The sequence below is a fragment of the Ambystoma mexicanum genome (assembly GCF_040938575.1).
Source record: "Ambystoma mexicanum isolate Mex_15411 chromosome 12 unlocalized genomic scaffold, UKY_AmexF1_1 Mex_chr12_unloc.2, whole genome shotgun sequence".
NCBI classification, from domain to species: Eukaryota; Metazoa; Chordata; class Amphibia; order Caudata; family Ambystomatidae; genus Ambystoma; species Ambystoma mexicanum.
The window spans coordinates 1132274-1143849 of NW_027182323.1; the positions used below are offsets into that span (position 1 = coordinate 1132274).

General features: G+C 47.9%; 3 non-coding genes across 3 annotated transcripts; 1 reads left to right on the plus strand and 2 right to left on the minus strand.

Annotated features, from left to right (window-relative positions):
• Positions 1-493: 493 nt before the first annotated feature.
• Positions 494-566, plus strand: TRNAV-CAC (transfer RNA valine (anticodon CAC)). Its single transcript has one exon. It is a non-coding gene; the product is annotated as a tRNA-Val (tRNA).
• A 296-nt stretch (positions 567-862) lies between these two features.
• On the minus strand, positions 863-934 carry TRNAQ-UUG (transfer RNA glutamine (anticodon UUG)). Its single transcript has one exon. It is a non-coding gene; the product is annotated as a tRNA-Gln (tRNA).
• Positions 935-5478: 4544 nt separating this feature from the next.
• TRNAA-UGC (transfer RNA alanine (anticodon UGC)) lies at positions 5479-5550 on the minus strand. The gene has a single exon. It is a non-coding gene; the product is annotated as a tRNA-Ala (tRNA).
• Between the last annotated feature and the right edge of the window lie 6026 nt (positions 5551-11576).

Consider the following 11576-nt stretch of genomic DNA (forward strand, 5'->3'; position numbering starts at 1 on the left):
CTATGTGTCGTCCTCTTTGGGTGTGTGATTCAAATTCATGTGGCTCTCTGGGCATTGCATTTTCCAGGGAAAACAATATCTCTTCTGTTGCTGATAAATCGTTCAGGTGTGTGGCGCATGGTATGAGGTGCATAGGTGGTGGTAGTGATCTAATACAGGGACACTCACCTGTGCCAGGTGCGGGCACAGGTGGTTGATGCAGCACTGGAGACAGATCCACGTTTACAAAGGATTTTGGATTGATTTGGGGCACTCAAAATGAAACAATACATTCCTTTAAAACTTCAAAAGATGGGGAGTGTCCATGGAGTAAGACATATATATTAACGGGATCTTGGTCGCAAGTTTAATCCAGTGTACAATGATCTGTCTGACTTCACTGGCATGGAAGGAGCCAGCTGGCTTAAATGTTACTGTGTTGATATGCCGTGCTTCAGCACCCCCTTCCATGCGCTATCATAATAATGGGAAAGAAAAGCACACGTACAGTTCCGTTTCCGTAGTGTAGTGGTTATCACGTTCGCCTCACACGCGAAAGGTCCCCGGTTCGAAACCGGGCGGAAACACTTTTAGCGAAAGCCTCTTTAATCCTCACTTTTCATCTTCCATAGTGAAGTCCATATGCACAACGTGATATGAACGAACACTATTTTAAAAACTATTTAGTAGCAAAATTAATACAGATTACATTTTTTATAGTGATAGTATGTAAAGAACACGGAACAAAATAAAGTCAGACGAAACTAAGACCGACTTTCGTTCATGATGTATTCGAATTGTAAATACTAGGAGCGGGAATGAATGAAATAAAGGGAAATAAAATTGAGATTCCGAAAAGCGTCTCATTTCAGTGAAAAATGTGAGGTTCCACCGAGATTTGAACTCGGATCGCTGGATTCAAAGTCCAGAGTGCTAACCATTACACCATGGAACCATACACTTAGTGCCACGGTACCCCTAATTTTTAGCTAAGCACAGGTGCCCTGAAATCTGCAGTACTACGAGATTTATGATAGCCTAATACACCCTTTCCCGATATCAGTAATTCTTAATCATTGGGACTTTGTATTATACTTATGTCTTTGTAAAGAGCTTGTCACGGAGAATGAGTACCTCAGGGAGCACTGAGCAGAGGTTGAAACCCCTTAACATATGCACCTTACCATCTCACCTGCATGGGATTTCATGACTCTTTCTTGCCTTTGGACCAGTCATAGAATACAGGCCTGGAACATTATGTTTATTCCCCATTGCCGTCATGATGCCATTCTGGAAAATGACTTGAAATGGCTGTTGCATTGGGCTCTGTTCAGAAAAGACTCTTGGGTTTTCTCCTCAATTACCATATCTCCAAGTGAGATTAGGCAATTTAGTATCTAGCACAGTCTCTGAACATTTCGAATTTTACAGCTTGTGAAAGATTGATATGATTGTATGAGTGTGGATTATACACAACAGTATGATGTGTTGGCCTTACTACAATGAAATAGGAATAATGTAAGGAATAGTTGAAAAGACTCTTGCTGGGGTGGACTGGGTTGTTGGCTCTTCTGCCGAGTACACCAGGCTGCCCCAGTGCCCACCCATTGGTCTAGCACAAACGCAATCTCACTAGAACCCATTGCTTGGTTCAAAACGGAGTGAAGATCCCAGGCACGTACCCCATATGTTTCAGTAAAGAGCCAGCCTCCCTTTGAACCATGCCTGCTGAGCCTCCTTAAAGCCCCACATCTTGTTCCAGTAGAGATTCAGTATTCTTGGGACACCCCCACCCCCTTGCCCAGCTGCCAAGTTTTCAGTCTATGTATGTGTGACATTTACATATTTGGAATGTACTTAACTGTTGGGGGGCCGCAGGTGGACACACTGCCGGCCTCTCACGTGCTGGGGGAGCCAGCACCTTGGTAGTTTGCCAGGATCACCCGAACTTACTATTGTTGCAGGCCGGGACCATGATGGCCCATGGGGACATGGGCTTGAGGTGCCGGGGGCACTGTGGATGCCGGGAGCATCCTGGGTGGAGGGTGGCCTGGGCGGACCCAGGGCACCATGCTGATGCAGGAGGCCCAGACCAGCGAGACCTGCCGGACCGTGATCACATGGTGTGGGCCTGCAGGCCAGGGCTGGGGACTGGCAGCTGAAAATATTTAACTGTTTCCAAAATCCAGGTCTCACTCCTGCAACCTTCCTGAACCTCCCGCTCAGGACGAATTGTGTATCTCTGGTTTTGGGCTGTGGGGAGTGACATTATCTAATTCTTTTCACCAGCCGGGGCTGGAAACTGCAAACGGGGGCTGCTCTTTTTCCAGCCCTATGTGTCCACCTGCCGTGTTAGGCTAAACACGGGGCTAATTGCTCATGGTCATTTCCTCTGTAAAGAGGATGTTTCTCTGCTCGATCGTTGGTGTGACATCCATCGCTGACAAGACATAAACAAAATGGCCCCCGGGTCTCTGAAGTCACCTGGAAGGTGTGAAGAAGACCTTGCCCTTCCAATCGTGAGTCCCTCTCCCTCGGGACAGCCACCCCTTCCTGTCCTGCTGCCTTTCTCCACCTGGGTTACCTTTGCTTTGTGACCCTTGTGTTTGCCGCCCTGTGAATTGGAGTTGGAGGGGCCTTGGCCCTCCACCATGTTATTGCCTGGTGCCCTCATGCCCCCCTTTCAGGGTGGGTGTGCCATCTCTCTAACATATGACGTCGGGTGCTGCTATGCCCTCATCCCGAGCTTTAACCTGCTGTTGGCCTGGCATTTATCCTCGCCTGAAGCCCATAACAAATTAAGCCCAGGCATAATTATTTACAAAATATTAATATTCAACATGCAAGTCCACACAGACGATCAGTAGCGTACGTGCTTCAACACTTCTGTCCTCCAGCACCCAGCTCATTCTAATGCCATCAGCTCTCTTTTCAACATTGTACTACTTTTGACTGGCCGCAACGGCCAGAAGGGGTTGTCGCCCCTTCGCTGCCCCCATCCTCCTCCTCTTTGCTTCTTCTTTTTTTCTTTTAATAAAACCATGCTCTCTCAATCCGTCGTTAAAATTCAATAATATGTCTGAGCCCACCTGAGATAGGTCAACCCCATCTTTATCGTAGTATCCTGGTACACCCCAATTTATTAGGCCATCCCTAAACATTGAGAAACATGCTCCCCTGCAAAACTTTGTCATGTCCATATTCCATTTTTTCTGGCACTTCTCCACAGCCATGTGTGAATTTGCACCCCTCCATATTTATCTGGGCACGATTCTGGCCATATGAGTCCACAAGCGCCCCCTTCCTCGCTCAATGCCCAGAACGTGGCGCACATTTCCTTAAGCAGCTGCCTTCTTCCCAGCTGTGCCACATCGTTCCCCCCCAGATGGGTTATTATTGTCTCTGGGGGTCACTCTTCACCCAGTAGCGGCTCTCTGACCTCCACCCGGCAATCCATGTGGGACCTTGTCCCAGGAAGCTCTTCTTATTATGCCTCTGAAGATGTTAACACCTCCCATCAGCGTACTGGAACTCTCTACCGGGAGGTCCCCTGCGAAAGAGTGTTTCACCGGCAGCCCTGATATGACAAAGCCACTGTCACATTAGGGTGTCGATCACCAGAGTCATTTTGAAGCATGCAGACATGGATAGTGGGTGCAGTTAGAGTACCACGAGATCAGGCTTAGGTCAAGAGAGGGGTTTTACTGTTTTGGATTCTGTCAGGCCTCCCTACGCATCCTTCCCTCTCCCCACTCTCTGCAGACACAGGCACTCTATATATGACATTGGAAGACAAGGTACACATGTCATAGCAGCCTGGATTGGACACTGACTACATTCTTGTTTTGGGCCAATCTGCTGTAGAATGTTGCCTTTATAAAGGCAGGAAATGTGGTCCTCAGTTGATTCATCTTTGGATTCTCAGAAGAAGGAGAGGAAGGATTCATTGGAAATGTGTTGGGAATGGTTAGTTTATACCAAAGTTCTCTGCCGTAGAGCTGAAGACAGAAGGCTTCAGGGCAGAGGCAAGCTCTACTCTCTAACCCACCCAAGGGCACATTTGGGGTGACCAGCTTGCGCAATCTAGCCAATCATTTTTGAAAAGTCTGCACTGTACCATTTGAGCACTTCGAGCGGACTCAACCTGTCTCAGCGCCCATGATCTCGTGGGACCACCAATTGAAACGGCTTGACACTGACTCGATCCAGAAAGAGCTCCAATAAGCCTGACTCGATGCTGCTGAGCCCCAATCACAATAGACATGCGCATTTGAAGAATCTTTGTCCCCCTTGTCTGCCTCGGCACCTCAGTAACTTTTAAGCCACCTTTCTTAGCCATTTAAAAGACATATCCTTGAACATTGAAATGTGCTGCTAAAATCATTGGCCAGCACCCCTGTCTTCACACTGAATGCCCCTTTATTCCCATAGTGTGTATTCTCTCCGTTTCCTTTAGAGAGGTGGGTCTTTATTGTTTTTAATTTGTTGTATGCACTGTACGTATTTCCTAAAGTTCCTGTTTTTGTAGAACCTTGGTTGGGCATTTATTCATGTTGGTACCACCATACTATTGGTGTTTGTGTGCAAATGTAACAGCTCAAACGCCTCAGAAAGAATTTAGACTGCCCTTTGCCACAGTTACCAAAAGAGGCATAGGGGGTATACCTGTCGGGTGTGTCGGCTTCCCCTTTATGACTGCGCTCATTGCTGGTTTAGTAGCAGTCTGGGGCTGAGTAGGTGTTTTGGACACTACTCACCCCTGTGCTCCTACAGAGCAATAGTCATTTCGTCACCCCGAATGTAAAATTTTCTGTTATGCCCCAGCAAGGTTTGTGCCATACAAAACACAATACATACATGCAATAAAACATGCCTGTGCTATGCTATAAGATCCTTGTGCACTGCCACAGTGAGGCGTTATGTATTGCCGTATGCTGAAATGAATGTACTACTGCTTGCAGACGGCGGCGAATCAAGTGCACAGTTTTACTTTGACTATGTACATGTTAAGAGCGTTGAAACAAAGTTTAAAAAAAACACATCAACGAATAGGTTATGATAATTTACAGCTATTTTTAAAGAAAACATTTAATGAATTCTATTTTTCCCTTTTAAAGAACTCCTTCGAGGCACTTCAGAGAAGTCACGTGGAATGTTTGCCTGCCCAATCCTGCCTGCTGCTGCTGCTTCCCATGATCACTTTGTTCTATGCTATCTATATTTGTCAGTCACCATCTCTCCAGGGGTTTTGTTTACTGTGAACCCCATTCGCGGTATTGCTGAGGCAGCTCCGGCTGTTTGTTGTCTAGACAGGGCCCCAGTCTGGTAATGTGAACTAGTCACAAGAAGGATAGTCTTGAAACGTGAGCGACGGAATATGTTCAATGTAGTGAGATGCGACATAAAATTATAGTCCTCTTTACCAGAAACCCAAAGAGGATGTAACAGTATATCCTTTAAATGTTGGCGTTCATGCGTACCCCAAAAAATATATGCACCTGGAGATGCCGGGGATTGAACCCGGGGCCTCATACATGCAAAGCATGCGCTCTACCACTGAGCTACATCCCCTCACGTAAAACACACCATCGTAATATCTGTGCCGTCCGACCCTCGGCCCAGTAATTCTGCAAATGAAATCTAGTTTGTAGAAAAGGTTCGGCAGTGAAATCGAAAGTGATAATCGATGCAGGACCGAGATTGTTTCTGCTATAGGGACTGCTGGTGGCTGTGCTACATCCCTTTACGATAACGTTCCACTAATGTTAGAGTCGGCACGGAGTTTTTTGTATGTGGGAACTGTTTTCATTCTCTATCTCTGTTCTACTTTGGGATGTTTCCTCTTTCGCCTCGCCACAGAAATCAGAAGGAATGTGTCAGGCTTTCGTTTGCCACCACATTCTCATCACCTGGTATAGAGCGAACTTCCCACAATCTTTCTTCTGTTTTATCTCTGTCCGCAGAATATCGATTTTCAGGGATTACAGCTGGCTTCACTAGCAGGAATATGTGTCACTGGTGTTGTGCCACAGAGGGCCGATCCAATAGCAAAGCACCACCACGTGACTGCTTGGCACCATGTGCTGCTGCTTTTAAACAAGCACTGGCAATGCCAACAGTTTGGACTTTTATCTAGGCCTGGGAAAGGCACTTGCCAGGCACCACCCTAGTGGTATTAACTGGCCACTGATGGTACCAGCAGCAAAATGGTGTGTGTACCTGGGTATCTAATAATAGTGCCGGCAAACGTCTAATACTTAAATCTTAAAACACAAGCCATCACAGTAGGCTTTGTCAATGCATGTTTTTATCAAGACTTCAGTGAAGGACACGCATGGTGCTTGTGAATGTAGACTTGGTTACGACATTTTAATTACACCGGTGGCACTTTAATCCTGCAATTAAGACATTAGCCCTCAGAAGACTGCTTTGAAAAAACACTGGCAGACATTTCGAGTGCAAAGCTAGATGGTAAGTCTTGATTAAAGTTAACTCAAAGAGTTCCCATAATTAGGAGTTTTGGGTCTGGAGGGGCAGGACTGGGTGGGAATGGCCACATGGCCATGGCAGTCAATGGGTGGGCAAATAACTAAACAACACTTACAAGCTTTGGTTCCCTCCTCAGATGCCTTTTTCCCCGATCTGGACTCTAATGCAATAGTTTCAGCATATAGGTGGGTGCCACCTAATAGCCCAAAGTAATAAAGGATCTAGGTGGCAACAGTGTCTGCCTCTCAGTGCTGGCACACTTAGGTGAGTGAGGGGAGGTGGCAGGCCCGTCTAGGGTCTGCCGCTGCCCACATCCTCTTCCTCTCTGTCCCATCCACCAAGTTATCTTTTTTTTATTTATTTTTTTACTTTTATTTATTTAGCTTGGCAGCACAGGAACAGGTGAGCTACATACAGGACAAGTATAATCAGAGCAATGCAGGTAATACAAACATATAAAGCAAATTCAAAACCAGTTTGTGCACATGTGGCAGACATCCAAGGTGGGTGTGGGGGCAGTGAGTGAACAATTCCGGAGGTTGTGCGGGAATAGCAGGGGGAGAGGACTGGAGATGTAGAGTCCGAGGCAGAATCAATGGGAGCCATGTATGAACGAAACCTTGACCAAACATCTCTGGGTCTTTAGTGGGTTGGCTGTTGTATAGCCCAGGATTCTTCGGTGTCCGATGCCCATGTGACCGCCCTGAGCCACTGTGCATGGGTGGGTGTGGTAGGCCGAAGCCAGCAGAGTAAAATAGAGCGTACAGCAAGTGGCATGCAAAGTCCAGCCAGGTTTTTGGAATCTCAGCGGAGCTCAGAAAAGTCATGGAAAAGACAACTCATTGGGGATAGGGTAATAGGGTGATCGAGGATAGCTGACATAGTAGCACATACTGCGCTCCAAAATTGAGTGAGACGGGGGCAGGACCAAATCATGTGGATATAGCCAGCGTTGTCGCAGCCACACCTGGGGCACCTTGGGGACAAGTCATTTGAAATGTGGTGTAGTCTGCTCGGGGTGTAGTGGTATCTGTGGTGCACCTTGAATTGGATCAATTTAAAGCGGGAGTTAAAGGATACCTGATGAATACATGCACACATTCGGGCCCATCGTTCATCTGTGATTTCGAGACCAAGGTCATCCCCCCAGGTATGTCTTAACTTGGTAAATGTAGGGGCCGATCTAGCCTGTACCAGGGTGTAGAGTCTGGAAACTTTGCCCCTCATGGGGGTGGGAGAGGTAAGCTCCGTAACTGCAGGTTCATCAGGTGGCAGCACTGGGAAACTGGGGTATTTGTGTTTAAGGATTTTCCGGAGGGGTGACTACTGAAGCCAAGCGGATGGTCTCCGCTTCAAGGACAGTGGAAGATCTGGCCACTCTATGAAGTTACCCTGTTCGAAGAAGTCCCATAGTTGTTCATATCCAGGCTCTGCCCACCGGCGAACGATGACGGGAGGTACATGTGGGACCTCCGGGAGGAAGTTCCAAAGTGGAAAGTTACCATGAAAGGGGTGGGCGATGCCTAGTAATTACCATGTTTTAGATAGGGCCAGAGAAGTAGAGGCCGCCGGGTCAAGTGAGTCTAATACCCTCGGCATGGGCGTGATAACCAGGGAGCAAATATCACGATCGCTGATCGATAGCTTTTCGAGTCTGACATGAGGTGGGGGGTCCAATGTTTTAAACAAGTGTGAAGTGTATTGGAGTTGGGACACCAGCCAGTACTTAAGGAAGTCAGGAGCACCGAAGCCGCCAACCTCCATCGGGATGGTCAAGGTCTTGAGTTTAAGCCGGACCATGTCTGAGTGCCAAAGAAAGGTATTAAGGGTACGAGTCAGCACCCGGAAGAACCAGCCGCTCGGCCACTGGGGGATATTGGCGAACCTGTACAGAAGCTGGGGTAATACTACCATTTTTAGTATCCCTATCCTGCCGGCAAGTGAGATCGGGAGCCTACTCCAGCGACTTTTGTCGTAAGGCTAGTGAGGTATTTTTGGTAGTTCTCTTCAAAAACCTGTTCGAATCGGCGAGACACTACTATGCCCAGGTAGGTAAAGCTTGACTGGGCCCATGTGAATCGCTGGGTATCAGGAGGGGGGCGTGTGCAGGCAGTGAGCGGCAAAAGGGTAGATTTAGAGCAATTTACTTTGAGGCCAGAAACTTGTCCAAAAAGGATATCTTCCAATATCGGAGCCAAATTGGTGTCGGGGGAACGGATGAAGAGAAGGGCATCATCAGCATACAGGGATACTATGTCCGCGAAAGGTTCCATCTCTATGGCAAAGACCAGAGGAGAGAAGGGACAGCCCTGCCTAGTGCCCCTAGTTATTTGGAAAAGGGGGGAGCATCGGTCCTCAGTACGAACCCTGGCCACTGGGTTGGAGTACAGCAGCCCGACCCAGGAAAGGAAGCGGGGCAGAATTTGCATTTTTTAAGAACCCGCCAGAGATTCTCCCACGAGACAGAATCGAAGGCTTTTTGCATATCGAGTGCCACTGCTACTGCATGCAGATTTGGGTTAATCCTGCTTATAATGTTGAAGAGACGCCTCAGGTTCAGAGAGGTGGAGCGTCCCGGAATAAATCCCGCTTGATCGGGGTGAATGATATGCGGCATGTAGGGGGCAAGGCGTAGGGCTAGTAATTTGGCGTACCCGTTGATAAGCGAGAGTGGACTATAAGAGCAGCATTGAGTGGGGGGTTTACCGGGCTTCAGCAAAACGGTTATTGTGGCTTCACAGAGCGAAGGGGGAAACAGACCTACCTCCACTGATTCCTCCCAGAGGGCCATTAGGCGAGGGAGTAGGAGTGATTTGAAGTGTTAATAGAATTCAACGGGAATGCCATCTGAGCCTGGGGATTTCCCTGATGAGAGTGAGTCTATGGCATCCAAGAATTCCCCGGTGGTGAATGGATTCTCGAGACATCCAATGGTCTCAGGGGAGAGGATCGAGAGGGGAAGCTTATCTAGGGAAGACTAGATCTCCGCTGTCGGGACATTGTCTGCATTGGCATATAGGGATTCGTAGAAAGAGAGGAATTCAGAGTTAATATCTTGCAGGGACGTGGCTAGGGTACCATCGGGTCTCTCCACTCCAGGGATGGGAGGGGCACCAAATTCTCGGTGGAGAAGCCTGGCCAGAAGATGGCCTGGGCGTTGACACTCGCCGTATTTCCTCGCAAGTCCCGGGCTGTCCAGGAACCTCAGTTCGCGGTCCGCAAGAAAACGGAATGTGTCAAGTTCCGTACCGATTGATGCCAGGAGTTCCGGAGTTTGGTGTAGCGAGCATTGAGCTTCCAGTGCGGACAGCATGGCTTTGCTTTCAGCAATATTTCTGTGAATTGTTTTAAGGATGCTGTTCTCCTTAGACAGGGCAATACCTCTTATATAAGCTTTGAAAGATTCCCAGAGGGTGGCCTGTGAGGACACTGTGTTGGTGTTAATTTCGAAGAACTCCTCAATGGCGGTCTCCAGCTCTGAGCTGAAGACGGGGTCGAGGAGAGAGTGAGGTTTCATTATCCAGTGTCTGCTGCGGTCACGATCCGGGCCCCAACAAAGGGTAATAGTCACCGGTGAATGAACAGAGAGGGTTCTGGGAAGGATCGATAGGTGAGATATGTTCCTTATAAGTATGTCACACACTAGCCATCTATCGATTCAGGAATATGAGTCATGCACCGAAGAGTAGAAGGAGTAGGAGCGGGAGTCGGGATAGAGAAGCCTCCATGCGTCCACCAGGGAAAGACTGGGGAGAGATGACAGTGTAGTGTAGGCTGCTTTGGAAAGTCGGCGAGGTCTGGAGCCGTATCTGTCAAGGTCTACGTCAAATATCGTATTAAAATCACCTCCCCAGAGGATTATTGTTAGCAGGAAGCTGTCAAGGAGAGACGTGAGATGTGAATAGAACTCCAGGTCGTCGATATTGGATCCATAGATGTTTAATAGGACCACCTCCTTATTCTGCAGACTACCATGGACTAACACATATCTGCCCAGGGGGTCGATCTGTGTAGATATGGGGTTAAATTTAAGGCTCCTGTGAATTAGAGTCATAACTCCCCGGCTTTGGGTAGAATAATTAGTAAAGTACCTCTGAGGGCCCCACATTTTGGCAAATCTTTCACAATACTCGGTGTAGGCGTGCGTTTCTTGTAAAAACAGTATTTTGACCCAATGGCGTTTGGCCTGAAGCTGTAGTTGTTTCATCTTCTTATAGTTTCCCAGCCCCCGCACATTCCAACTCATGAATGTCAAGTTATCCTCAGTTGACAGTCCAGAGGTGGTCATTAGAAGTGACGGATTAACGGGGTGGTGCTCCCCATGATCGGTGCACCATTTGATCAGCCTTGCAATAATAACTGAACAATATTGCCCCATACTCTACCTCCCCTGTGGATACCAAGCCTTTTTTAACATAAAACCCAACAACGCCCACCCCCTCCGACGTCCCGCCCCCAAACAAACAGAGGAATGACAACCCCATGCCCAAACAACCAAATCCAAACCAATGGCATCAACGCCGGGGGGCCTGTGAGCTGGCCTGGCGGCGGTGCTCCGGACCGGAAGGCAATTTAAGGATAAGCATGGTGCCTAGTGATGACATCTTGTGCCACCCGGGTAGGACTCCACCTGGGTGGAAAGGGCATGATCGCAAAATATAGAAACAATTTTCTCACGTATGGGGGAAGTAGCCCCCTAATCAATCAACTAGACCAGGAAGGTGACTGAATTTAACAGCAACTAATAGAGTAAACTAGCAACAGTGGATGAGCGCTGCGGAGAGAAATTGAACCAGAGAGGCGTTCAGTGATAACTACGAGAGTCTCCCATGGGATTATGAGGCCAGCCCTAAGGACCAGAACATACATGTCATAGACCGAAAAACTCGAGTAGGCGGAAGACAGCCCCTTCTCACGCTCATCCACCGGGTAGACATTTCTGTACCAAGTCGGAGTCCCAAATCATGAACAATCAGCCAATAAACATAACATTGACAATGTGTGTTTCAAAAGGGGGTCAGCCGGGGAAATGTTCATCGATAAATCTGGAGGCCTCCTCAGGGATTGTGAAGAAGTAGACCTGGTTGGAATGTTCAATGCTCAATTTA